This window comes from Myxine glutinosa, chromosome 12 (genome assembly GCF_964187855.1).
Source record: "Myxine glutinosa chromosome 12, kmMyxGlut1.1, whole genome shotgun sequence".
NCBI lineage: Eukaryota > Metazoa > Chordata > Myxini > Myxiniformes > Myxinidae > Myxine > Myxine glutinosa.
The window spans coordinates 71,936,138-71,962,890 of NC_136272.1; the positions used below are offsets into that span (position 1 = coordinate 71,936,138).

General features: G+C 47.0%; 1 long non-coding RNA gene across 1 annotated transcript in view; it reads right to left on the bottom strand.

Moving 5' to 3' along the window:
* Positions 1–26,753, bottom strand: part of LOC144888350 (uncharacterized) — a 112,671-nt gene that overhangs the window by 20,081 nt on the left and 65,837 nt on the right. The window contains exon 2 of the long non-coding RNA XR_013620941.1: positions 13,009–13,116. This is a non-coding gene — a long non-coding RNA (uncharacterized LOC144888350). The remainder of the gene's footprint in view (positions 1–13,008; positions 13,117–26,753) is intronic.

Here is a 26,753-nt window from a genome sequence, read left to right on the forward strand (position 1 = left end):
CTTGTTCGAGAGAAGGTGGGAGATCTCCGCAGGATGGAATTATTAGTGAGCGTGGGAGGAAGTCAGAAACACCAGGATGAGGTTTCAGTGAATATGTGTGTGAATATAATCACGTGACAGAGCTTAGGGACATTATGGTGAACTAACAATGTGAGGTGGAGGTGGTTGAGTGGCTGAAACTAAGTAACATTCTGGGTCGTGGGGAGAAGTTCCAAAAGGTCTCGAGTTGGAGACCCAGAAGTTGTGAGTTCAAATTCTCCAGAACATTTGAGTATTGAGGCTGTTCACGTGTGACTCATCCCCTTAAAGCTGGTGGAAGGAGTGGTGTGAAGTCTCCTTAATTTGTCCTCAGTGGTGACAAAGATCCCCAATCCCAAAGCTCAATTCTTGTCGTTTAAGCATTGCGTAGGCCTCACGCGAGGACATTCGAATGAGTAACCTTCACACCTGCTTACATATGCTGAGCGTAGTGAAATCAGCCGAGCCAATTTGGAAAAAGTGGCAAAGAGCTTTTATTATCTTATCCTGTGTCCCTCAACATATGCTGTGTCACAGATAACTTTTTTGAAGGGGGAGAAATGGTGTTGAGATTTATCACGTGGGCATTTGCATTTTAATCGGTGGTGTACACATGCAGGAGGGTTGACGTATGATTTCTCTCTGCTCAGAAATTGCCTCCCGAGCTATAAAGCTGAAGTTGGCACTTCATCCTCGTGTCCTGTAATTCCATTGCACCTTCTCAAGGGCACACCGTGGTGAACCCATTGTAGGGCAATTGCTTGTTGCTTTAGCACTCGGTTTTTGCTTTCGGCATGATGTTTTTGATTTGTCTAAACACAACAATCGCCGTCACAAAATCAGTGAATTAACAAACAAAGACTCATTTCCGTCCAATTTGCAAACGATATGGGAAAATGTAAAATATCTGAACATCGGGTTGACAAGACGAAAGCCAATGCACACAAGTTTCCAGATTTTTGGAGATATTTGCCAATTATGGACTGCCATTCCTCAAAGAAAGCTAACTGATCGATTTTAACGATAAGCCTCCTGCTACTCTCAAAAACAAACCATAAGGACCACCTGTAAAAACGCGTAGATAACACCTGTAGAAACGCGTAGATAACACCTTCAGAAACGCGCGTGAGGAACTTCCTGGTGTTTTGTTGGTGAGGGCAGTGATTACTCAATACATCGATTTATTGTGCTCAAATGACGATTTCTGCTCAAATTACGATTTCTGCGCAAATTACGATTTCTGCTCAAATTACGATTTCTGCGCAAATGACGATTTCTGCTCAAATGACGATTTCTGCTCAAATTACGATTTCTGCACAAATTACGATTTTTGCTCAAATTACGATTTCTGCTCAAATTACGATTTCTGCTCAAATTACGATTTCTGCTCAAATGACGATTTCTGCTCAAATTACGATTTCTGCTCAAATGACGATTTCTGCTCAAATTACGATTTCTGCTCAAATTACGATTTCTGCTCAAATTACGATTTCTGCTCAAATTACGATTTCTGCTCAAATTACGATTTCTGCGCAAATTACGATTACTGCGCAAATTACGATTTCTGCTCAAATTACGATTTCTGCTCAAATTACGATTTCTGCTCAAATTACGATTTCTCTTCAAATTACGATTTTCTCCTCAAATTACGATTTCTGCTCAAATTACGATTTCTGCGCAAATGACGATTTCTGCTCAAATGACGATTTCTGCTCAAATTACGATTTCTGCTCAAATTACGATTTCTGCTCAAATTACGATTTCTGCTCAAATTACGATTTCTGCTCAAATTACGATTTCTGCTCAAATTACGATTTCTGCTCAAATTACGATTTCTCTTCAAATTACGATTTTCTCCTCAAATTACGATTTCTGCTCAAATTACGATTTCTGCGCAAATGACGATTTCTGCTCAAATTACGATTTCTGCTCAAATTACGATTACTGCGCAAATTACGATTTCTGCTCAAATTACGATTTCTGCTCAAATTACGATTACTGCGCAAATTACGATTTCTGCTCAAATTACGATTTCTCTTCAAATTACGATTTTCTCCTCAAATTACGATTTCTGCTCAAATTACGATTTCTGCGCAAATGACGATTTCTGCTCAAATTACGATTTCTGCTCAAATTACGATTTCTGCTCAAATGACGATTTCTGCTCAAATTACGATTTCTGCTCAAATTACGATCACTGCGCAAATTACGATCTCTGCTCAAATTACGACTTCTACTCAAATTACGATTTCTACTCAAATTACGATTTCTGCGCAAATTACGATTTCTGCTCAAATTACGATTACTGCTCAAATTATGATTTCTGCTCAAATTACGATTTCTACTCAAATTACGATTTCTGCGCAAATCACGATTTCTGCTCAAATTACGATTTCTGCGCAAATTACGATTTCTGCGCAAATTACGATTTCTGCTCAAATTACGATTTCTGCTCAAATTACGATTTCTGCTCAAATTACGATTACTGCGCAAATTACGATTTCTGCTCAAATTACGATTACTGCGCAAATTACGATTTCTGCTCAAATTACGATTTCTGCTCAAATTACGATTTCTACTCAAATTACGATTTCTGCTCAAATTACGATTTCAATGCCTGTATTTCAAATAAGGCAGACAAGTTCGCTTTCATCGCTCATGATTCATGGCTTTTTGTCCAATGGAGCTTAGAGGCTGGTGGGAGGAACAGAGACAGGTGGGAAGGACAGAGGCAGGTGGGAGGGACAGAGGTAGGTGGGAGGCACAGAGGAAGGTGGGAGGGACAGAGGCAGGTTGAAGGCACAGAGGCAGGTGGGAGGGACAGAGGCAGGTGGGAGGGACAGAGGCAGGTGGGTGGCACGTAGGTAGGTGGGAGGCGCAGAGGCAGGTGGGAGGAACAGAGGCAGGTGGGAGGAACAGAGGCAGGTGGGATGAACAGAGGCAGGTGGGATGCACAGAGGCAGGTGGGATGCACAGAGGCAGGTGGGATGCACAGAGGCAGGTGGGATGCACAGAGGCAGGTGGGATGCACAGAGGCAGGTGGGATGCACAGAGGCAGGTGGGATGCACAGAGGCAGGTGGGATGCACAGAGGCAGGTGGGAGGCACAGAGACAGGTGGGAGGCACAGAGACAGGTGGGAGGCACAGAGACTGGTGGGAGGCAGGTGGGTGGCACAGAGGCAGGTGGGTGCCACATAGGCAGGTGGGTGCCACAGAGGCAGGTGGGTGGCACAGAGGCAGGTGGGTGCCACAGAGGCAGGTGGGTGGCACAGAGGCACGTGGGTGGCACAGAGGCACGGGGGTGGCACAGAGGCACGTGGGTGGCACAGAGGCACGTGGGTGGCACAGCGGCATGTGGGTGGCACAGAGGCACGTGGGTGGCACAGAGGCAGGTGGGTGGAACAGAGGCACGTGGGTGGCACAGAGGCACGTGGGTGGCACAGAGGCAGGTGGGTGGCACAGAGGCAGGTTGAAGGCACAGAGGCAGGTTGAAGGCACAGAGGCAGGTTGAAGGCACAGAGGCAGTTGGGAGGGACAGAGGCAGTTTGGAGGGACAGAGGCCGTTGGGAGGGACAGAGGCATTTGGGAGGGACAGAGGCAGTTGTGAGGGACAGAGGCAGTTGTGAGGGACAGAGGCATTTGGGAGGGACAGATGCAGTTGGGAGGGACAGAGGCAGTTGGGAGGGACAGAAGCAGTTGGGAGGCACCGAGACAGGTGACATCTGTTTCACTTGTGGAAAATAAGGTTATTAAAAAGGTGGGACATTTAGTGTCCAGTGAAATTATTCAGTGCATTTATTGACTAAAATATCTTGAATAGCACTCTGTCGAGGGCCCTTGTTTTAAAGAGAGAATATTTTTTATATATTTCGTCAAACCGTTCGGCCTTTGTAACAACCCATTCATTTTTTGAATGTTATATTTTGAACACGAATGAGAACATGGAATCTGAAAACGAACCTGCTGTGTTACCGTATTTTGGCTCTGAATTTGTCCGGACTGCACATGCACAGTGAGGAATGAGATAAAATGTTTACTCTGTCTACCTGGAAGTCAAACAACATTGAAAATAATTCCAAATAGGAAACGAACTGCTTCTGAGGACATTAAAATGGACACATACAACAGGCATGAACAAGCATTCTGAGTATTGCGCTGCAATACATGTCCCCTGCCGGCAGTCTGTCGTCCGGTAAACTGTTGGGGAAATTACCAAGGGTTATTCACCCACAGGTTCTGAATCGTTCCCAATCGCTAATTACCTCAGGACGGGCTCACCTGTGATTCGCACTCGGGACTTCGATTTATACACCTTGCAGACAGGTCAGCAGAACCACGAGAAAATAAGTTGTTGAAAAAGAACCTTTCGAGTCGCTAAATATCAGTAATTTAATATATTTTCCGGTTCACGATCAATGATCAATGTGCATATATACAGACTTGGCATTTAATATGGAATATTTTTTTTGTGGGGGTGAACTTACTTTTCAAGATGTCTTAGAACCAAAAGTTCATTGGAATTATGTTGAAATTATTCTAGATTTTGTTAATGTGACCTTTAAAAGAAACAAAAACCACATTCGACATTTCAAAACAAATAAATTGATCCTTGAAAGTGATGTAAACTGATATCGAACTCAATTCATGGACAGTACTGTGTTAAACTTTTGTACGTTTTCCAGAAGTATCTCTTTATTTTGCACATTAGCCAAAAATTTTTTTAACAAAAACAAAAGTTAAATTACGACTGGGATTACGGACAGTAAAATTACAGTTCAATACTTCGTGTAACCCCCACGAGCATTCAGGAGAGCACGGACACGTTGAGGCATGCCGTTCACGAGATTTGCCAAGGTTTGGACAGGAATCGCTTGCCATGCAGTGACAATAGCCTGCTGCAATTCATGCACAGAGGTTGGCTGCTGGTCCAAGTGGTCGATTTGACGCGTTAATTCTGCCCACAAGTTCTCTATCGGATTCATATCCAGGGACATGGCAGGCCACTCCATATGCTCTACACCATGGTCATCAAGAAAGTGTTGGATCATGCGAGCACGATGAGGCCGTGCATTGTCATCTTGGAAGACAAAGCTTCCTCTAAAGGCTGCACGAGCAAATCGAAGCAATGTTTCTTCCAGAATGGCCCTGTACTTGAACTGGTTCAGGATTCCATTCACAACAACCAGGTCAGTTTTGCCCCCTGCATGAAAAGCAGCCCAAACGGTCACCCCACCACCTCCAGCTTGGGGTCTTGGTACTATACAATCTTTGTTGTAGGCTTCATGCACTTGTCTGCGCACTCGGACGCGGCCATCTTGACGATAGACCAGAAATCTAGACTCGTCACTGAAGATCACGTGATTCCAGTGTCCTGGTTGCCATTGACGGTGCTCTCTGGCCCACTGCAATCGGCGCTGGTGGTGTTGTCTGGTCAGGCGTGGCTTTCTCAGGGGACACCTGGCACGATAGCCTGCTTGAACCAGTCGTTGGTTGACTAGCCTTCTGGATACAGGCACATTTGTCAGTTGCTGCCACTCAGCCCTAAACCGATTAGCTGACTTGGTACGGCCATTGCGGACTAACCGGTGCAGCTGGCGATCATCCCTCCTTGTGGTTCTGCGGGGACGTCCTGGCCTCAGTATTGGAGTAGGGACACCCCTCTGAGCATTTCGTTTCAGGATCTTTGACACCTGACCTTGAGTGATGCCATACTGCCGAGCAATAGCATGCTGTTTCATGCCGTAATTTCTTAAAGCCACCACTCCATGACAAACAGCATTGTCGAGTTGACGGACCATCTCCAGAGGATGCGGCAATAACTTTTGGAGACGTGCAGCAGTTGTTTTCCACTAATACAGAACGCAACAACCCTTGTATACCCGACTGTGAAGCCAATCATCAAATGCACCTGTCTGTACATTTTGCCACGCCACCTGTGATATAATCCTGTTGTTGACTTCTTGCTGAGACAGACAATCAGTGACATGGTTCTTTTCACAAATAAATCACCAAAGTGTAAAAGAAACTCACCAGATTGATATACTGAGTTAAGAAAGTAAACCGAAGTCAAGAAAAAAAAAAATTCCATATTAAATGCCAAGTCTGTATGTTGTTCGGCTTGGCTCTGCCCCTACCGAAAGCGCGCGCTGTGTTGCGCTGTTGACGTTCGCGAGATGAGGCTGAGGGCGCCGGGTGCGGCTTGAGGAGAACTCTAGAATAAACAAGAGATATCCATTTTTTAAAATACTTTCGTTCAATTAACGATATCTGCCAAACCACGTGCCCTATCGCAAATTCCAAAAGGACATTTTAGTAGACTGACATGCTGAACAGATCTGTGAAGTTTCCCCTCAATTGAATCAAAAATGAGGGTGGGGTTCGGTTTTAAATGTTCATGCTTAAAAACGTCATAACTCTGAAACCATGTGATGCATGACGTCATGCTCGCTGACTTTTTTGTTCGTCATGGGTATGCGATTTTGCCTGCAAAGTTTGGCCTCGATCTGTTCAGCTGTTGCAGAGAAAAAGGGGGTTTCGTGTTTTCACGAAAAACAATATTGCGGCTGAACCACGTGACCTGTGACGTCATAACTACTATTAAAATATTCTACAGACCGAGTCCCTCCTATGGTAAAAATTTGATCTCAATCGGTCCTATTATTGCAGAGAAAATCTTTTTTAAAGGAAATTAAAACTTAAAATGGCACTGAGTTAAGGATCATCAGAATTATCAGAATTCCCAAAGTTCAAAGTGCCATAACTTTGTCAAAAATGATCGAAACGTCGTGAAGTTCGAACTTGACCTGTAACTTATCATGAGGAAACGCTGTGCCAAGTCTGAAATCATTAGCATTAAGCGTTTAGAAAAACAGTCCGGAAAACTGTTCTTTGCGTGACGGACTGACAGACTGACGGACTGACGGACGGAGGCACGGCGTGCAAACCTATAGTCCCCTCCGGTGTACACCGGTAGGGGACTAATAACTCATGTAATGTGTTAGATAGGGTGGTGAAATAGACATTGGATATAGCAGAGATCAATTTCCAGAATTTATTTATTTATACTCCTTAAACCTCATTACACTTTTATTAGTCCCCAACCGGTGTACACCAGAGGGGACTATAGGTTTGCACTCCGTCCCTCCGTCTGTCAGTCTGTCAGTCCGTCACGCAAAGAACTGTTTTCCGGACTTTTTTTCCTAAACTCTCAATGCTAATGATTTCCAGCTTGGTACATGGTTTCCTCATGATAAGTTACAGATCAAGTTCGAACTTCACGACGTTTCGATCATTTTTGACAAAGTTATGGCACTTTGAACTTTGGGAATTTCCCCAACAGTTTTCCGGACGACAGACTGCCGGTCGGGGACATGTATTGCAGCGCAATACTCAGAATGCTTGTTTAAATTGAATTATGTACTTGATCACTTGAGAACACAAATTGACTTCATCACACTTCCACGAACCTCAAGTTTTGCACTACTTGGACAAGTTCTAAAGGGTTCTTTCTATAGGTTCTGAATACCATTACTTATTACTTGCAACTTATTACTCTGTCAACTGAGAACACATTCATGACATCACTTTCACTTGATGATATTGTTGAGGAATTGTCCATCAGCAAGACACGATGGAGGCTTGTGTGATTTACCAAGAGGTAAGAAATTAATGAATTATGTATTGATTACTCATTACCTCCACCACTGAAGGTAGATGGAGGTTGTTTTCACCGCTGTCTGTTTGTCTGTCTGTGAACAGGTTATCTCAAAAAGTTGTGGACAGATTCGAAGGAAATTTGGTGGAGGTTGGATATGTGACAAACAAAAACAGAGATGGCTGTCCGTTCGTGTTTGTCTGTTACGGTGATTGTCTGTGTGAGGCTAGGTGCACTGTGATTGGCTCCTGGCAAATTATCGTACAGGCTTATAAAAAGCTAATATTCAAAATCCGATTCAATATTTTTATGATCGAAACTCATGGCCTAAATAATTATGTCAAAATCTAGAGTGAAATTGGAAAATAATTCGGAAGAAACGATTAAAAAAAAAACAACCCGATATATAATGAAATCATATTCTCTGTGAGACGTTAGGTAAAACTGCTCCAAACAGAAGTGTTATATTCACAATCGCCATGAATTCCCTATAACTTTTCTCTTCAGTGTGAAAAACGCCTACAGTGACTATTAAAAGCATCATCAAATGTCGAAAGGGTGCAGCCCATCGGTATCACAGACGTTCTGAGGTACACAGTTTGTGTAGGCCTCAGGTTTCAAGCCTTCCGGTCTATAGGATAATTATTTTATAGCCCAGTGGAATTGGAATCTATCCAAGCTATACAAACACGGTGTATTATAAGCAATAGCAATGTTTTGGCTTCATTATGTCACCCGAGTTATTTTTTGAAGCATTGAGCAATCAGGTCAGCATTCTGTGCCGATGCAGGGCCCGCATTAAAAAAAAATTCGGAAGTGAATGAGGCTGTGCTTGTACATGGCCCACGTTATTATTTTATTATTATTTCTGAAGCAATTGAGGCTGTGCTTGTACATCGTAGGTTTGTGCATTTCGCATGTACGACTGTAGCACATCAAAGAAATCTTGCCTCGCGGTTTGACCCGTTCATGTTTAGTATCCCATTTCAACCCGTTCCTGTTTCCCATTCACCCATTGCAAATCATTAATCGGACGTAATCCATAACTTTATTTTTATAATCATCTGTGTTGTATTGAGTTTTTTTGCACCTGTTATGATACGTCTTGAAGATGCTGTACCTGTCATTAAGATATTGTTACATATTTATGTGAATTAATATTCAGATCTTTGCTTATCAATGTGTAGTCGAGTAAGGGTTGTGGTGGTTGGAGGGTCAGGAGCCCTTCTGGAAAAAGAGACCGGAAACGGAAGAAGAAACACACGAGGTCAAGAGAAGCGACGAGGAATCTTCTTCCTCGCCCCGCTCCGACGAAAGGTGGCATCGATCTTGAGCCGCGTGAAACAGCGGCGTTCCCAAGCCCGTCTGGCGAGAGGAGTTACCGGGACGTGTACATACCCGGTGGACACGTCAAGTTGCCGTGGGGCCGTGCACCGACCCAGCGTCTGGCACCGTTCGCGGCACCGTCTACAAAGACGCGTACGGGTCGCACGTTGAGGCCTAACACGCGTTGCAAGCCGCGTGTGGCTTTTGGCTTGTTTTACAGTACCCGCTTCGCGTGGCCACGAGGGGGCTGCAGCCGGGGTTCCCGGTACGATACATGCCCGGTGGAAACACGTCCACCCGGGGTTCGTTCAACCGCCCGAGTGCGGCGAAGCCGACCATCATCTTGGTCAGGAGGGGCCCAGAGACATTGTGAGGGACAGGGACCAAAGGGGGTCGTGAGTACAAAAAGGGGACACACATATATAAGATGGCCATCTTACTCATCTAGGGGATTGATTGTGGATTGTGAATTGTTGATGGTGGATTGCTCGGGGAAAATCTCCGTGATTGTATCATTGAAATTGTATGGTATCATTACCATTGAAATATATTGTTACAGATCGCGGTTAAGATGTTATAGACCGAGCGGTGGTGTAAAACCGCGACCTAACAAAACTCACCCGATTCACCCAGACTTTGGCCGTATCGCACCCTAGCTGCTCAATGAGGGAAAAGACAGAAACGACGCAATGCAAGAGGAAAAAGGAAGACAAAAAAGGTTTGAAATACTACTACATTTATTCCTACTATTTACACACAAGCAAAAAGAAACAATTACGTTTATTTACAAGCACAAGACGCAGGTGACACAGTGCAAATTTGGCTTACCTACAGACTTAATTAAATACCCAGGGACAGAACAAACAAAACGCTGACTCACACGGGGAATTGCTGAAATGGCAGGATGTGGATGGCTGGAGGGGGAGGGAGGTCCAAGGGGGGTCATGCAGCACAACCGGCGCGTTCAGCAGCCGCCGTTCCTCTTCGGCCCTGCTCCAAACCGCCGTTCAGGCCCCCTTTGGCGGTTGGGTGGTCTGGCTGCTGCGGCCGCCGTCCGCTGCGTTCCCCGGACTTGTCTGGTCCAAACCCTCAACTCTGTCGTGTTTCTCTCACTCCTCACCACCGACTCCTCACCGCAACCAACTGACCACCGACTCCTTTTGCAACCAACTTCCGCAACCAACTCTTCTCTCTCAACAACCCTTCTCTCCCAACAACCCTTCTCTCCCAACAACCCTTCTCTCTCAACAACCCTTCTCTCTCTGCAACCAACCAACTGTCCAACCACCTCCCTTTTTACTTCCGTGCGCGCCTTTTTATAGCGCCTCCGGCGGTTAAGCCGCCGGCGTTCAGGACACGCCCATCGGGGTGCTCACCTCGGCCCTGGTTGGTCGCGCGACCCTCGGGCTCCGCCCTGGATGACGACGGGCGGGCGCGCCCCTCCTCCCCTCTGACGAGGTGGAGACACGCCTTTCTTCTCCGACTCAAAGCCCATGGTCAATGGCGGTTATTGGAGGGGAGGTAATATGAGGTAAATGGTGGTTATTGGAGGGGAGGTAATATGAGGTCAATGGTGGTTATTGGAGGGGAGGTAATATGAGCAATCGAGGCTCGGCAATGACGAGAGGGGATGTAATATGAGGTCAATGGAGGTTTTTGGAGGGGAGGGAAAGGGAGATTTTTGGGGATGGGAAGGAAAGGGGGTCTATTCTCTTTCACTGGTGCAATGGAGTACTTCAATTAATGGGAGACACAGCCTTACCCTAAAACACAGAATAAGAGATAACTATCAACAGGTATATTCTATTACTTGGCTGACGTGTATGCTTGTGGACTATGGGACGCCCTTTTGGTCTTTACACAGCTCCGGAGGCAGGAGGCACAGAATAAACAATAATAATAATCATACAGCACACAATCAAAAAATATATACATTCCTCATATCCACAACACTGCACCCTCCTCCTCTTAGGCACGTCCCGGGCCTACAACTTTTATTTAGTGTGACACGTAGGTGTAGTTCCCTCTATTTTTAACCTGACCCTGAGTGCGACAGTTTTAAACCATAAATAAATGTGTCCCGCTGCTCCATTGCACCCTGCCTAACAGACTTACGCCCACAGTTAACCGAATTGCGGAATGGTCTTCAAACTATACACTGACGGTGGGGAGCATTATTTACAATTGACGCTATTTTTATTTACAAAACTAACCCAGGACCTGTAATTGTTCTTTCTGGGGGGGAGACAGTCTGCTCTGCATCGACGCACCATTAAAAGCACCCAAAAACGCACCAACACACCCTCAAGCACCAATCAGTGCAGTCACCACTGTTCATCAATAAAATAAATCCAACAAACCCAAACCCTGCAGGTGATCTCTTGCTCTTCGGCCCCCTCTGCTGGTTATTATTTTCTTCCAGATGTTGTCATTTCCTTTCATTTTCTTACTGGCGGCCTATTTGAGCATAAAATGAAATGCACCCAACGTGTCCATTTTTACTTTATTTATGGCCCACAGGGCCGACTAGTGTAGTTCACCTGTGGGGCATCGGTGCCCTGTGGCCAAGGTCCGCCAGCAAGATTTCGGGCCCTCATGGCCGGTTCCAGCAGAGGGGCCATGCCCCAACCCATGGGGTCCATACGTGGTGCTCGGCCACAAACATGTGGTCCATAATGTGGTGCATCGATGCAGACAGCTGGTTCTGGGAATTTCGGGCGCACAATGGCCGACCCACGCACGCTCCCCTCGGCACCCAATGGCGCACAGGTCATGTGGGAGACAAAAGGGGAAAGACAATTGAGCGAGGGGTAAGGTCACAAGGGTACACATCAATAAGGCAATGCAAGGCGAAATGCGTACGGAGGGCGAAGTGAGAAAGCTCGTCCCTACCGTACGTCACCTCCCTGTCACCTACACTACCCTTGCCCTTACCCCATATGTACAAAAATCTACACATTTACAAATTCGTCACTACTGTCACGTCTTCCCCATATTTCCCCTATACCAAATTCGTCTCCACAATCCCTCTACTTCAAAATTTGCCATCACCAAATTCATCATCAATCCTCATAAGGAGGGAGAGATGGAATCACGCACAATGTCACACCCACGTCATGATGCGTCTCACATTCCAAACATTTGCACAATAAAAAATAATAAAACATGGCATGGTGTGGAGTTACCTGTCACCTCAGGTGAGTGGGTGCAGATGGTGCGAGGAGATCCTTCATCCTAACTATCCTCTAAATGACTTTAACACACTTTACACTACCCGGGGTCTTTCCCTGCCAATCCATTGGCCACTTACACTATGGGTTCTAACAACCAATCCCCATTGACCAAACTGTGGTGCTTCTCAATTTGGGGTCTCACTCCCCCGATTCATCTCCCGGTGCCCTCGCACAATTTCTGGGCCGCGACGTGTAGCTCTCCCAACAGGTCTACCCACCTGCACACCTCCACCACTGTAGTTGCCACCCGAGCTTACCTAGCTCCTCACCCTAACCTATCTAACTGGGGGCAGCCCCTCTCCTGGCTCTGTCACCCCATGGTGCCCTCTGGCACTGGGCTACCCGGGTCCGTCCTCCGGATCCTCGGGCCCCATCCACAACAACTACTACCGGCTCCCAGAGCCCACCTGCGGCCTCACCTGGCCGACATCCTTACAGTGGTGGAGTGCCCAAACCAACTACACACACTAACAGGCTACACGCCCAGCCATTTCCACAACACTAATGCACCCATCCAAACATCATTCTTCCAACCGCACCACAGATGCCAATATCCAACCACAATTTACCTGTGCCCTCTACCTAACACTTACACTACCCGCCCCGGGTATCCGTGATGGGGGTCCACTCTTCCCCCATTCACACCTTCGCACCATCCACTCCACTCCACAATTTCCACCACACTCACTCCACGACCATCCATTCCAATACTCCATACCATTTATTCCATACACCTGTCTTTCATTCACCTGTCGTTGCACACCTGTGCAATCCTACCTGGTGCCACCTGCACCCTCCTCCTCTTCCTGGACCAGTTGGTCAACACAACACACAATCACCACTACTCCCTCATACACTGCTCCACACACCTGTTCAGTTGCACACCTGTGCAATCACACCTGTTCCATTCTCACCTGTTCAATCCTCACACGCACGGCATCATCTCAGCTAACTACTCCCCTCTGAAACTTGCGCTTCCCAGTCGTCCCTTTAAACTATTGCGCTCCCACGTCATTATCATCCACACTAAACTACCTGCGTCCCCACTACAGGTATCAGTCACTAACTAAACTTAACGTTACCTAATGTCATCTTCGCTAGATCCCTACACACCATATCCTAACCCACCCAGGCTAGTTTTCACTGCCATACACCCCATAAGCTATAGCGCATTTGCCCCACATGTGAGGGATGATGGATTTGCCATCCCACCACATTGGGGTCTCTCACTATAAATTTTGTTCGTCCAAATCCAACAAATCAAAAATTTTCCATTTACTGCCAATTCTATTCACTTTTCTAAATTTTGTATCAAATCACTACTATCACTATCACCATCACCCGTCTACTTATTAGGTCCTCTCGGTGCGCCAATTCACATCTACAGCCCGGCTTCGTACAGCCGAGCAATGAACGCGGGTCGTTTTGTGCCAGCGGCTGGATACGTCCCGCCGCACTCGGGGCAGGGACGGGGGCTTACCCGGGCCGAGATCCCACGCACCACCTCGGCGTGGAGCCATCCAATGTCCCGATCTCGACCTGCCGGCACGTCTCAATAGAAAGTGGTCGCCATGACGACCCTTCCTATCGGGCTGCCCGCTCTGCCTAGTGGAGCACGGACGCGGCCGTTCCAAGCGAGGCCCAGCGTGGATCGCGCACGGCGGTCCTTTCGAACCCGCCGTGGCTCGGATCCCCGCTGGTTCTCGCTGCACGCGAACTCGCGAAGCCCGGCACGCACCGAGGGCCCGAGTCGGCTATAAGTCGTTCTAACCTTTAACCCGGTTATCGTCGACGCCTCACCTGGATGCTTACAAGCATACGCTACCCCTTTCATGCTCATACATGCAGCCGTTTCCATGCTCTTGGTCGTACCTTCTCTAACACACCTCGGTACACTCATTCCGCTCACCGACTTGGTCACACACCTGACCACCGAACACCTTGGCACACATTCGTCGCTCGCACACCTCACCAACACACCTCTCCGCGCCCCTTTCTCGGTCACCTCCTTTGTGACGATCACAGGTGTGCTCTCACCCGCACACCCAACCGCGTGCCTCACGACCAACTCAAATGTGCCTTCCCACACACGCTCTACCATTCCAGGTGTGCATCCTTCCATTCCAGGTGTACATCCTCGCTCACCTGTCATAACCAACTCACGCTCCGTTTCACTCTCACTACTCTCACCTCCATTCTTGACCGCGCACTCACCCTTACTCTCGACAGCACACTCTTTCCTCATGCACCCGTCCGTTACACACCTTTCTCGCGCACACCCTCCCGTTACATCCTCTGTAACACTCACCACAGGCGTACACTTCCTCGTTACATCCTTTGTAACACTCACCACAGGTGTACACTCTCTCGTTACATCCTCTGTAACACTCACCACACCGCGCTTCCATGTACCCCCTCGCACACGCGCTTCGACCAACTCACTCTTGACGGCACACTCACTCCTCGGCGTGCACTTTTTCCTCACACACCCCATGGTCGGACATTCTCGCACACCTCTTTTTTCGCACACCTGACCTGTCACACACTTCACCAACGGCCTTTCACGAACACCCGGATCCAAACCAATCCCCAAGCCGACTGAAGCTTTCCTCACATCATATACATTGCCACTCACCTCCGTACTTCGTCTCCGCACCTCCTTTGCCACCTGCAAACTTTTTATTTGGTTAGTGAGCACCTCATCATGATTTGAACACAGACCTTGTACATATTCCATTACCTCCTCCTGGATTTCTCTCTTAGTTTCTGTCCGTCCCTTCTTAATTTCACTCACCTCTTCTTCCACTTCCTCTAGTTTTTGTTTAACCTCTTTTATTTCTTGGTGCGTCTCCTCAAGTTCATCCTCTAGGGCTACCGTGACCGTCTCTATGTGCATCCTCACCTGCCGGTCCTTTGTCTCCATTATCTCTGTCACCTCGTCCACCCTCCTTGTCAGTTCCTCACGTACCATCTGACATTGCCTCTGTGTCGCTATCAAGTCATTTTTAATTTCTTTTTGTGTCGCCTTTAACCCTCCGAGTACTGCAGTGTTCCTTTGAACCTGCTCCACTAACTTCGTTTGTCCCTCTGTCAGCTGTTCCACCTCCTCCGTCAGACCCTCTATGCCCCCTTGTAACTTAGCCGTATTATTTCTCACCTCTTTTTCTATACGCTTTTCGCCTCGCTTTACCTCCTCGCGCAGCCCCGAGACCTCCTCACTCACCCCTCGTCGTATTTCCTCCATCTGGTTCCCCATCTGTTCGATTTCCCGGGCGGATTGTTCCCCTATTTCCCGCAATTTGTCCTCCATCCTATTTTCTAACCCCATTAACCCATTTTTCACCCCCTCTAACTGATTCTCCTGGGCAGCCATTCTGTTTTCCACCCCCTTTAACCCATTCTTTACCTCTTTTATCCCGTTGTCTAACCCCTCACCGGTACCCCTCGCTTCGTCCCTCATTACCCCCATTTGGTTTCCCATTACCCCCAATTGCTCACTCTGAGCCCTCGCTTCGTCCCTCATTACCCCCATTTGGCCCTCCAATCGCTCACCCTGAGCATCCATTTTTGCCATCAGTTGGGTCAAGAATAATCTGAGGTCAAACCCGGTTTGCCCAGTGTCCCCAGCCGCCACCGCGGGCTCGCCCTCCGCGGCGCCGCTATTTTGGGACCCTTCAACCACGTGCGCGAGCGCGCCATTTTGCGCGCCTGATATTCCCGCAACCACATTGCCATTTTCCTCCTCCCTTTCTTCCCCGAAGTCCTGGGTTACTTCTAACCCCTCTATCTCTCCCACCGGCATCCCGTCGCCTTGAACAGCCATGGCGCGATTTCAAAATTCGGGTTTTACTTTATAAAACAAAACAAATTTCGTCCGCTCCAAATTTTGACCAAATTTTTTTTTTTCTATTCGTTTTAAAAATTTGGTTCGGGCCTCGAATCCCACTCCCAGACACCAATTGTTACAGATCGCGGTTAAGATGTTATAGACCGAGCGGTGGTGTAAAACCGCGACCTAACAAAACTCACCCGATTCACCCAGACTTTGGCCGTATCGCACCCTAGCTGCTCAATGAGGGAAAAGACAGAAACGACGCAATGCAAGAGGAAAAAGGAAGACAAAAAAGGTTTGAAATACTACTACATTTATTCCTACTATTTACACACAAGCAAAAAGAAACAATTACGTTTATTTACAAGCACAAGACGCAGGTGACACAGTGCAAATTTGGCTTACCTACAGACTTAATTAAATACCCAGGGACAGAACAAACAAAACGCTGACTCACGCGGGGAATTGCTGAAATGGCAGGATGTGGATGGCTGGAGGGGGAGGGAGGTCCAAGGGGGGTCATGCAGCACAACCGGCGCGTTCAGCAGCCGCCGTTCCTCTTCGGCCCTGCTCCAAACCGCCGTTCAGGCCCCCTTTGGCGGTTGGGTGGTCTGGCTGCTGCGGCCGCCGTCCGCTGCGTTCCCCGGACTTGTCTGGTCCAAACCCTCAACTCTGTCGTGTTTCTCTCACTCCTCACCACCGACTCCTCACCGCAACCAACTGACCACCGACTCCTTTTGCAACCAACTTCCGCAACCAACTCTTCTCTCTCAACAACCCTTCTCTCCCAACAACCCTTCTCTCCCAACAACCCTTCTCTCTCAACAACCCTTCTCTCTCTGCAACCAACCAACTGTCCAACCACCTCCCTTTTTACTTCCGTGCGCGCGTTTTTATAGCGCCTCCGGCGGTTAAGCCGCCGGCGTTCAGGACACGCCCATCGGGGTGCTCACCTCGGCCCTGGTTGGTCGCGCGACCCTCGGGCTCCGCCCTGGATGACGACGGGCGGGCGCGCCCCTCCTCCCCTCTGACGAGGTGGAGACACGCCTTTCTTCTCCGACTCAAAGCCCATGGTCAATGGCGGTTATTGGAGGGGAGGTAATATGAGGTCAATGGTGGTTATTGGAGGGGAGGTAATATGAGGTCAATGGTGGTTATTGGAGGGGAGGTAATATGAGCAATCGAGGCTCGGCAATGACGAGAGGGGATGTAATATGAGGTCAATGGAGGTTTTTGGAGGGGAGGGAAAGGGAGATTTTTGGGGATGGGAAGGAAAGGGGGTCTATTCTCTTTCACTGGTGCAATGGAGTACTTCAATTAATGGGAGACACAGCCTTACCCTAAAACACAGAATAAGAGATAACTATCAACAGGTATATTCTATTACTTGGCTGACGTGTATGCTTGTGGACTATGGGACGCCCTTTTGGTCTTTACACAGCTCCGGAGGCAGGAGGCACAGAATAAACAATAATAATAATCATACAGCACACAATCAAAAAAAATATACAGTCCTCATATCCACAACAATATTATTGAACATCAGTTTTCTCTTGGGTGAAATTCATATGGATTGCGTTGCGAAAGCGCATATATAATACAACTTTCTGGCGAAGTTCCTCTCACGGTCCGGGGGTCACCGAGACCAGGTATTCACCGAGGGGACCACGTAACAGAATTGGGGGCTCGTCCGGGATTTAAAATTGTATAACATAATAAAATAATAGTTTTATTAATTAAAATTTATTAATTAATTATTAATTGGTAAATTTTTTGAGAAATTGGGGTAAAGTCTTGGGGGAAGGTTAACAGGTGTTAACGATAGGCACCATGGCGTTTGTGGCACAGAACTTTGTGGTAACCCCGAGTGAGGCACAGTTCCGAGCGTTACTAAAGTCGGACCTCTTGAAATTGGCCAAACATTTTAACTTGGAGGTCCGAACTAATTTGAGGAAGGCAGAGTTGCAGACCATGGTGATACAGTCTATGGTGGGATTAGGAACATGGGACGAGTTAGCCTGGGAGTGGCTACCCGAAGAACCAGAAGACGTTGAGCTCCGGAAACTGGAGTTGCAATTACGGAGCCAGGAACGGATAAAAGAAGAAGAAAGGAAAGCAGAAAAGGAAAGAGCAGAAGAAGAAAGGAAAGCAGAAAAGGAAAGAGCAGAAGAAGAAAGGAAAGCACAAGCAGAGGAAAGGAGAGTGGAAGGAGAACTCCAGGAAAGGTTAGAAGGGAGAAAAGCAGAGGAGAGGAGAGCTGCAAGGGACCTCGAAGCAGAGGAGAGAAAAGCGGAAAGGGAATTAAAGGAACGTGACATGGAGCTTCAGCAAGAAATTAAATTCAAGGAGCTGGAGTTAATGAGAGAACGGGGAGAGGTACCACCCTTGCTGACGGGGTCGACACCTAACCAGAAAACCTGGGAGGTGGGCAGACATGTGAGGCTGGTTCCACCGTTCAGTGAAAAGGAAGTCGCGAAATTTTTTCCACACTTTGAGAAAGTGGCTCGACAATTAAACTGGCCGGAGGAGGCCTGGACCATACTAGTGCAAAGTGTGCTGGTGGGAAAAGCTCAAGAGATTTATTCGGCGCTACCAATGGACCAATGTGCAGATTATGAGGTACTGAAGAAACACATCCTCAAAGCCTATGAGTTGGTTCCAGAAGCTTACAGGCAAAAATTCAGGAATGCCAGGAAGAGGGAGAGTGAGACCCATGTGGAATTTGCCAGAGTGAAAGAAAACATGTTTGATCGGTGGTGTGAGTCAAAAGGAGTCGGGAAAGACTTCGAAACATTGCGTGACTTGATCCTGGTGGAGGAATTTCAGCAGTGTGTCCACGAGGACATCAAAGTGTACATGCAGGAAAAGAAAGTACCGAAGTTGTGGGAAGCAGCCACCCTGGCAGATGATTATGCCTTAACCCACCGGATAGGGGTCCACGAACCTAACTCCTCGCCTAGATCTCCGCAGGGGAGGTGGGGAACAGCAGGTGCGGAGAACGACAATACATGGCGGCGGCCTCGAGAGGATTATGGGGACAACGCGGATACCCCACCTGTTCGAAGTCAGAGGGCTGCGGGCCCAAGACAAACTTATTTTTCAGGGGGCCCGAGCAGACCACGAGTTTTTCCTCCGGGCCTACTTGCGCTTTTTGCAAGAAACCTGGACACTTGATGTCCAGTTGTTACCTCATGAAAAGGGAAGACCCAGAGCGGAGTCCGACTAGTACGACTCCAAATGCAATGGCCATTGTGAGAAATCGCCATCAAAAGGGTTACCAACCATTTATTTCAGAGGGGTTTGTGTCACTGGATGGAGCCTCGACTAACCGGAGACCGGTTAGGATATTGAGGGACACAGGAGCACATCAATCTTTAATGCTTGAAGGCATTTTGCCATGGTCCGAGGAGACGGCAACGGGGGATAGTGTTCGTTTACAGGGGATCGGGGGCGGTGTTAGTGCTCCACTTCATGTCATCCATTTGGAGTCCGATTTGGTGTCAGGACCGGTCACCGTCGGTTTACAAGCCACGCTTCCTGTCGAGGGTGTATCTGTGGTTATCGGGAATGATTTGGCCGGGGGTCAAGTTTATGGTAACCCGAGGGTTGGTAAAGAGCCCAGCAGGGAAAATAACACCACACCAGCTCGGGATGGCGACCAAAATACCAAGTTATTTGTAGGGGGACTGAACTTCAAAACAGAGGAAGAAGTTCTGACCTCTGTCTTCAACAGATATGGGCCGCTGGTGGAAGTGCGGTTGGTAAGAGACAGGGAAACGCAACAGTCAAGAGGGTTCGGCTTTGTCACGTTTGCAAGCACAAAAGACGCCAGAGAGGCAGAGAAGAATTGGAATGGCAAGGATTTGGAGGGTCGGACCATAACAGTAGGGAAGGCATTTCGTAGGCGTCGAGAGGTCTACAGGAGAGGACAACTGGGCGGTAGTTTTGGTGGTGGCCGCAATCCATATTATTATGGAGGCTCCCTGAGTTACGGCAGCTCCCGAAGGAAGGATTGTCAAAGTAGTAGCCGAGAAGGAGACCGCTATTCATGGGACTACAGTGACAAGCGGTCCCACCATAATTATTAGGGAAGTTCTGAAAAGTTGAAGCACTGAATGCGGCGGAGCCGCCGAGCCAAGATTCCTACACGGATTAACCGTGAACGCCACGTTCCTAAAGGCGTCCAGGTAGTGAACTTTCATGCACGGACTAACCGTGAACTCCACGTTCCTCAAGGCGTCCATGTAGAGAACTTTCCTGCACGGACTAACCGTGAACTCCACGTTCCTAAAGGCATCCATGTAGTGAATACTCGGCTTGGCCTCCCGGAAAAAGTGCTATCGAGTTGCTTAACTTTGGATCTTTGATCAACCCCTTAACCTTCATTCACAAGAAACTGACAGTCAAAGTCAGAGGGTCAGGAGATGGAGTTTGGCTTGGCAGGAGTCCAACGGGAAATTGAACATGTAAAGGGCAGGGACAATGTCGCTGCTGGTGCTTTGTCCAGAGTGAATTACCTTGGAAAATCTCTGGGGGTTTTGTGAAATATTGTTGCTTTATTTTTGAGTTGTGGTAATTGTTGCCCAGGGGAACTGATGATTTGGGGGTTGAGTTATCTGGTTTGTTTATCCAAGTTGGCCGGCAACGAAAGTTTTCACTGGGGTCAAACTTTCTTTCTTGAAGGGGGGGAGTGTTACATATTTATGTGAATTAATATTCAGATCTTTGCTTATCAATGTGTAGTCGAGTAAGGGTTGTGGTGGTTGGAGGGTCAGGAGCCCTTCTGGAAAAAGAGACCGGAAACGGAAGAAGAAACACACGAGGTCAAGAGAAGCGACGAGGAATCTTCTTCCTCGCCCCGCTCCGACGAAAGGTGGCATCGATCTTGAGCCGCGTGAAACAGCGGCGTTCCCAAGCCCGTCTGGCGAGAGGAGTTACCGGGACGTGTACATACCCGGTGGACACGTCAAGTTGCCGTGGGGCCGTGCACCGACCCAGCGTCTGGCACCGTTCGCGGCACCGTCTACAAAGACGCGTACGGGTCGCACGTTGAGGCCTAACACGCGTTGCAAGCGGCGTGTGGCTTTTGGCTTGCTTTACAGTACCCGCTTCGCGTGGCCACGAGGGGGCTGCAGCCGGGGTTCCCGGTACGATACATGCCCGGTGGAAACACGTCCACCCGGGGTTCATTCAACCGCCCGAGTGCGGCGAAGCCGACCATCATCTTGGTCAGGAGGGGCCCAGAGACATTGTGAGGGACAGGGACCAAAGGGGGTCGTGAGTACAAAAAGGGGACACACATATATAAGATGGCCATCTTACTCATCTAGGGGATTGATTGTGGATTGTGAATTGTTGATGGTGGATTGCTCGGGGAAAATCTCCGTGATTGTATCATTGAAATTGTATGGTATCATTACCATTGAAATATATTATTGAACATCAGTTTTCTCTTGGGTGAAATTCATATGGATTGCGTTGCGAAAGCGCATATATAATACAACTTTCTGGCGAAGTTCCTCTCACGGTCCGGGGGTCACCGAGACCAGGTATTCACCGAGGGGACCACGTAACAATATGACCTCGGTGACGTATGACTTTGAGGTACACACCCACACTTGCCTCTTAGCCGTCTAGCTTGGGTTTCAATCTCGACTCAGTTATAAAAAGTTTTCCCTATGTTTCACAGGAAAAGTGAATCGTCAATGTGTGCAATCCCTCCGATAGACAATCTGGGCATCCCGTTTTCGAACATTAGTTGATTGACGTTAAATATCCCTATGGTGTCCTTCACGAAGACTAGGCGAGCTATCACTGGCATCGTAAACAAATGGGTGGCACAGAGGCACCTCTGTGCCACCCACCTGCCTCTGTGCCACCCACCTGCGTCTGTGCCTCCCATCTGCGTCTGTCCCACCCACTTGCCTCTGTTCCTCCCACATGCCTCTGTGCATCCCACCTGCCTCTGTACCTGCAACCTGCCCATGTGCCACCCACCTGCCTCTGTGCCACACACCTGCCTCTGTGCCACACACCTGCCTCTGTGCCACCCACCTGCCTCTGTGCCACCCACCTGCCTCTGTGCCACCCACCTGCGTCTGTGCCTCCCACCTGTGTCTGTCCCACCCATCTGCCTCTGTGCCACCCACCTGCCTCTGTCCTGCCATAACCAGCACAGGGCACGGTGGCACTGTTGCACACTCAGCCAATGATGCTACCCTGCACCCTTGTATTACAATACGAACGATGAAATAACAAGTGCGGCATTGAAGCTGTAGACTCTCAAGGCAGTGTTTATAAAGTAAAAGACATATACTGTAATTCATTCAGATTCGTAAGCATGTGCGCATCACTTTCCCCATGACGTCACTTCTTTGCCCTGGAAAATGACCGCACAAGGCAGCTTTGTAATATATAATCGTTTATCTTCCTACACTCCATGTAGAAAATCGATAAATAATATCACTCCACAATACTTACCCCCTAAATCACAGGAAAACTTATTCCATGCATATTTACAGGCGGAGTGTGAGTTGGGCTTTCATTTTACTGCAGTCGCTATTGAGTAGTCTGGGATCCGAGACCTCAAAATTTGATTTTGAAGTGACACCCCTGCTATAAAATGTTTGACCCCTAGATAATGTCTGTGGGGGTGTTAGCCACCAGAAAAGTGACTTTAGCAAGGTAGTTTGGATTGCGCGAATTCTGTAGGGACATTTTTTAACTTGGGGCGTCAACTGTAAAAAAGCAAGAAATCTAGGGGTAGGGGAAATTCAATTGACCATATATATCCCATAATACAGGGGTGAGTGCAACAAATTACCACTCATTCTTTTTGTTATAAAGTTGGCTTTTATATGAAACATGATTCAACGTGATTGGACCATCCATGAGGTCAGCAGAGCTCAAAAGGTCACGGAAAGTGGGTTAAGCTAAAAGTTTAGCTCCTTTAGTAAATAAAATCACATTTTTCCTACTTCAAGCTCAATATAGCCAAACTTTTACACCCAAAATATGTTGTTTGTACCCCTCTGATGTTTTTGGGAAAGAAATGCCCCGACTGAACTTAACTTACTGGCATGTATGTCACTTTAGATTTGCATAACTTTAAAAAAACCACCAAAATCGGGCATTCACACTATATATTTGCACGGTACTCTTCAACATATTTTAAAACGACAAGTCATACCACATACTGTCTGGAAAAGTGTCATTACCTCTATTTACTCATCATCATCACCGTCATCAGTCAGAAGCCGTCCACATTTTTCTCTGTCGCCATTGCAGGCACATGCAATGATGCATGGTACTCCAGCTTTCGCACAAGGGCAATTCCTCAGGCAGTTCGGTTTCTTCTTACATTTGCAGTACTTCAACTTCGCAGCAGAAGGCTTTGATGGCTTGCTCTTCATGACAGGAATTAACCTGTCACCATCCACACTCCTGCCATACTCTTCAGGTGGAAGACACAGATATCACTAGCAACCAGAATGTCCTCTACGCCACTCTCCATTATGAAAAATCCAATAGATCCCAAGAAGTTCTGGGCAATATGGAATCCTCCAAGTCGAACAATAACATCTTTGTACTTTTCCGATTCCTTCCTAAACAACCCCTTTACTATGTCATATATCGCCTGGTCACAAGTCACCACCGTCTTAGCCTGACCCATCTTAAGACTCAAGGAGACAAAGTAGTCCAATGAGGTCTGGACTACATCTGCGTTGGTTGGGTTTTGTGGAAGCAATGGTCCATAACCAATCTTTGTTTTCTCTGTATGTTGCCCAGAACTGTATTCAAAGAAGCTGCTCCATGTCAGGCTACCAGTGTCCTTGTCGTTTTCACCCGTCATCAACTGTGTTGGATACATCCTCAGTAGGAACCAAACGATGTTCTTGTCAGCTAGAAAGCAGGCTTCCCCCTCGTCATCATGAGGAAGTTCAATATCACGTAATGACCAAGCCTGTCTTCTGTCCTTCAGTGTCAGTTTACTACTTACTGGAACGAATTTGTCTGGTTCACTGATAGTCAGTTTCCTGGTTTTCTTACGGGGCACTGCCCCCACTACCTCCCCACTTCCTTCTCCCTCAAATGTGTACTGATAAATTATATTTGTCGTAGCATCAAAACTACCACCATCTTGTGTCTCTGAATGGAAGTATAAGTTATCTAATGCGTAGTGGGTAAAGTGTCCTGGTGTGATGTTTGTTGGAATGAACAACCCTTCCCTTTCTTCTCGTTCAGAAACATCATTGGCAGCTGTTGTGATGTGTCGCTGAGCAGTGGGATAACTGATGCAGTGTCCAAATTTGTTAATCATTGTCACAAGGTTTTTACTACGTGTTTGCTTCAGAATATGTAGGGCAACACCGATGTGTTTGGGAAGTGGCTGCCTGCTAAGACATCCTACAATGTCCTGTGCCAAATTCAGTACCTTCTCTTCATCATCTTTGGCAAGCTCGACTTTGCCATCTTCACCGAGACACTCATCTCCCTCTGTTAGTAACCATGCCAAGTGATTGTACAAGTCGACCGGGACTTGACTAGAGGCACCTTCATATGATATTTCAATTTCATCACTGACTGGGATTGCACACCCTACCTTTCCGATTTTTTTCACTTCAGTCCTCAAGTGTTTTGCCACGTGGTATGAACTGTTTGACACGTTTGTGAGCAGTACCTCCTCTTCCTCGTCATCTGGAAGAAGCTCACACTCATCTAATTCAGTCTGCAGAGAGACTACTTCGTCACAGAGCTCTTTGACGGTCAAAGAAGATGCACATATTAACGTATCTCTACCCTTCAATGTGATGACCTGAATGTCAGACTCAAAGTGCTTCAACAATCGCTTTTTCAACCTATCAGTTCTGTAGGGTTTCTTACTGACTACATCCTGTTGTGAGAGAAGTTCCATAAATCTATTGGTCAGCTGGCCAAGGTGGTAGACATGCTTGTTAATAAGAAGTCCAGGTGAAATTTCTGAAACAAGCATTTGGAAGCCTTTGTCATATTCAGTGACACCTTTACTGTCACATGTCTGTTCTGAAGCTTTACATCGTCTGTTCATGAAATTGCTCATACACCTCAAGTGATAGCGGAAATCGTTAGCTATGAGGTCAAGACAATAATCACCATGGCCCTCAATTTTCAAAAGGACCGCCTCATCCCTCAACACCTTTGCCTTATCATGGATTGACTTCTGCCTGTCAACTGTGCTGACTAAAGTTAATGTCCTATCGCCTTTGGAATCGCGTTCCCTTTCACACAGGAAACAAACTGCCTTAAAGTCCGTTAAACTCCTCCTGCCCTCCCGTTCACCTGATGTTTCTCCTTGCTCGGCTTTAAACCATTTGGCGGATACTAGATTGTCCAAAGTCCGTTTGAGGGTGTAACTACTGCGGCATTTTTCGTGACACATTGGTCCTTTTGAAAGAAATTGGTCCTGATTCTGCAGATCGTCCCACACTCTGCTGTAAACGTCATCCTTCCTTATTTCCACCGCGTTCTTGAATGTTGTGAACCCTCTCTTCGTCAGGTTATACAGAGGTCCCTGATCATCTGTTGTACTTTGGCAGACGATACATTTCGAATAGTCACTTACACTAGAAGAGAGTTTGCGTTTGTTTCCTTTACCAGCTATCACAGCCACAGGTTCCATCTTTATACGCCAGGGGTCAGCACCTGTAAGAAATAAAAAGACACTCTAAGACTTCATACAATCCACAAATGGAACAAAATTAATAATGTTGTATTCGCATCAGGCGAATCTTCGGGCGAACCTGGTGCCAGGCCAGAATGAAACATATTCCCCACGCCACACAAAACCAATCAACACCATCACGTGTAGTAAATCAGGGTCGACTGTGAAATATATTAGATTCCTAAATATCATGATTTCACAACGTTATAACATTTCAAGATTCAATGAGGAAACTAGTCAAATTTACTAAGACTTTTCTCTCGAACGCTAGTGAACCGATAATTGCTTGAATGACAGGAAAATATGTACAAAATATTCCTAACTATATGATGTTCTTATCTAACTATTCTAAGTTCATATTTCGCTCTTACTTTACGGTTTTTGGACGGGAATCAGCATTCCATTCAGCTCCTGACAGAAAAAGGAAGATGGCTACCGGTTTCACTTTCGATATGTCATTCAGTGCTTCCACACAGGAATTTCGATATGTCGTTGGTTGAGTGGTAAATAATAATTGACAAGAAGGAAGCTTGCTCCAGCTAGGGAGGCTGAAGATCGATGGTAATCATAAAGATCAGCAAGAGTGAAGCAAGTTGCTGAAACAAATGTAGCATAATAATCACTAGCACCACTCAAAAGATGAAAAGCATCAACCACCGCAGTAAACCATCACTATTACGATCAATATAGGCCAGAAACAGTAGAGGGATGCAAAGAACATATTGTGACATATACATATGTGAATTATTTGATAAAGGAGCTAAATTTTCAGCTTAACCCACTTTCCGTGACCTTTTGACCTCTGCTGACCTCATGGATGGTCCAATCACGTTGAATCATATTTCATATAAAAGCCAACTTTATAACAAAAAGAATGAGTGGTAATTTGTTGCACTCACCCCTGTATTATGGGATATATGGTCAATTGAACTTCCCCTACCCCTAAATTTCTTACTTTTTTACAGTTGACGCCCCAAGTTAAAAAACGTC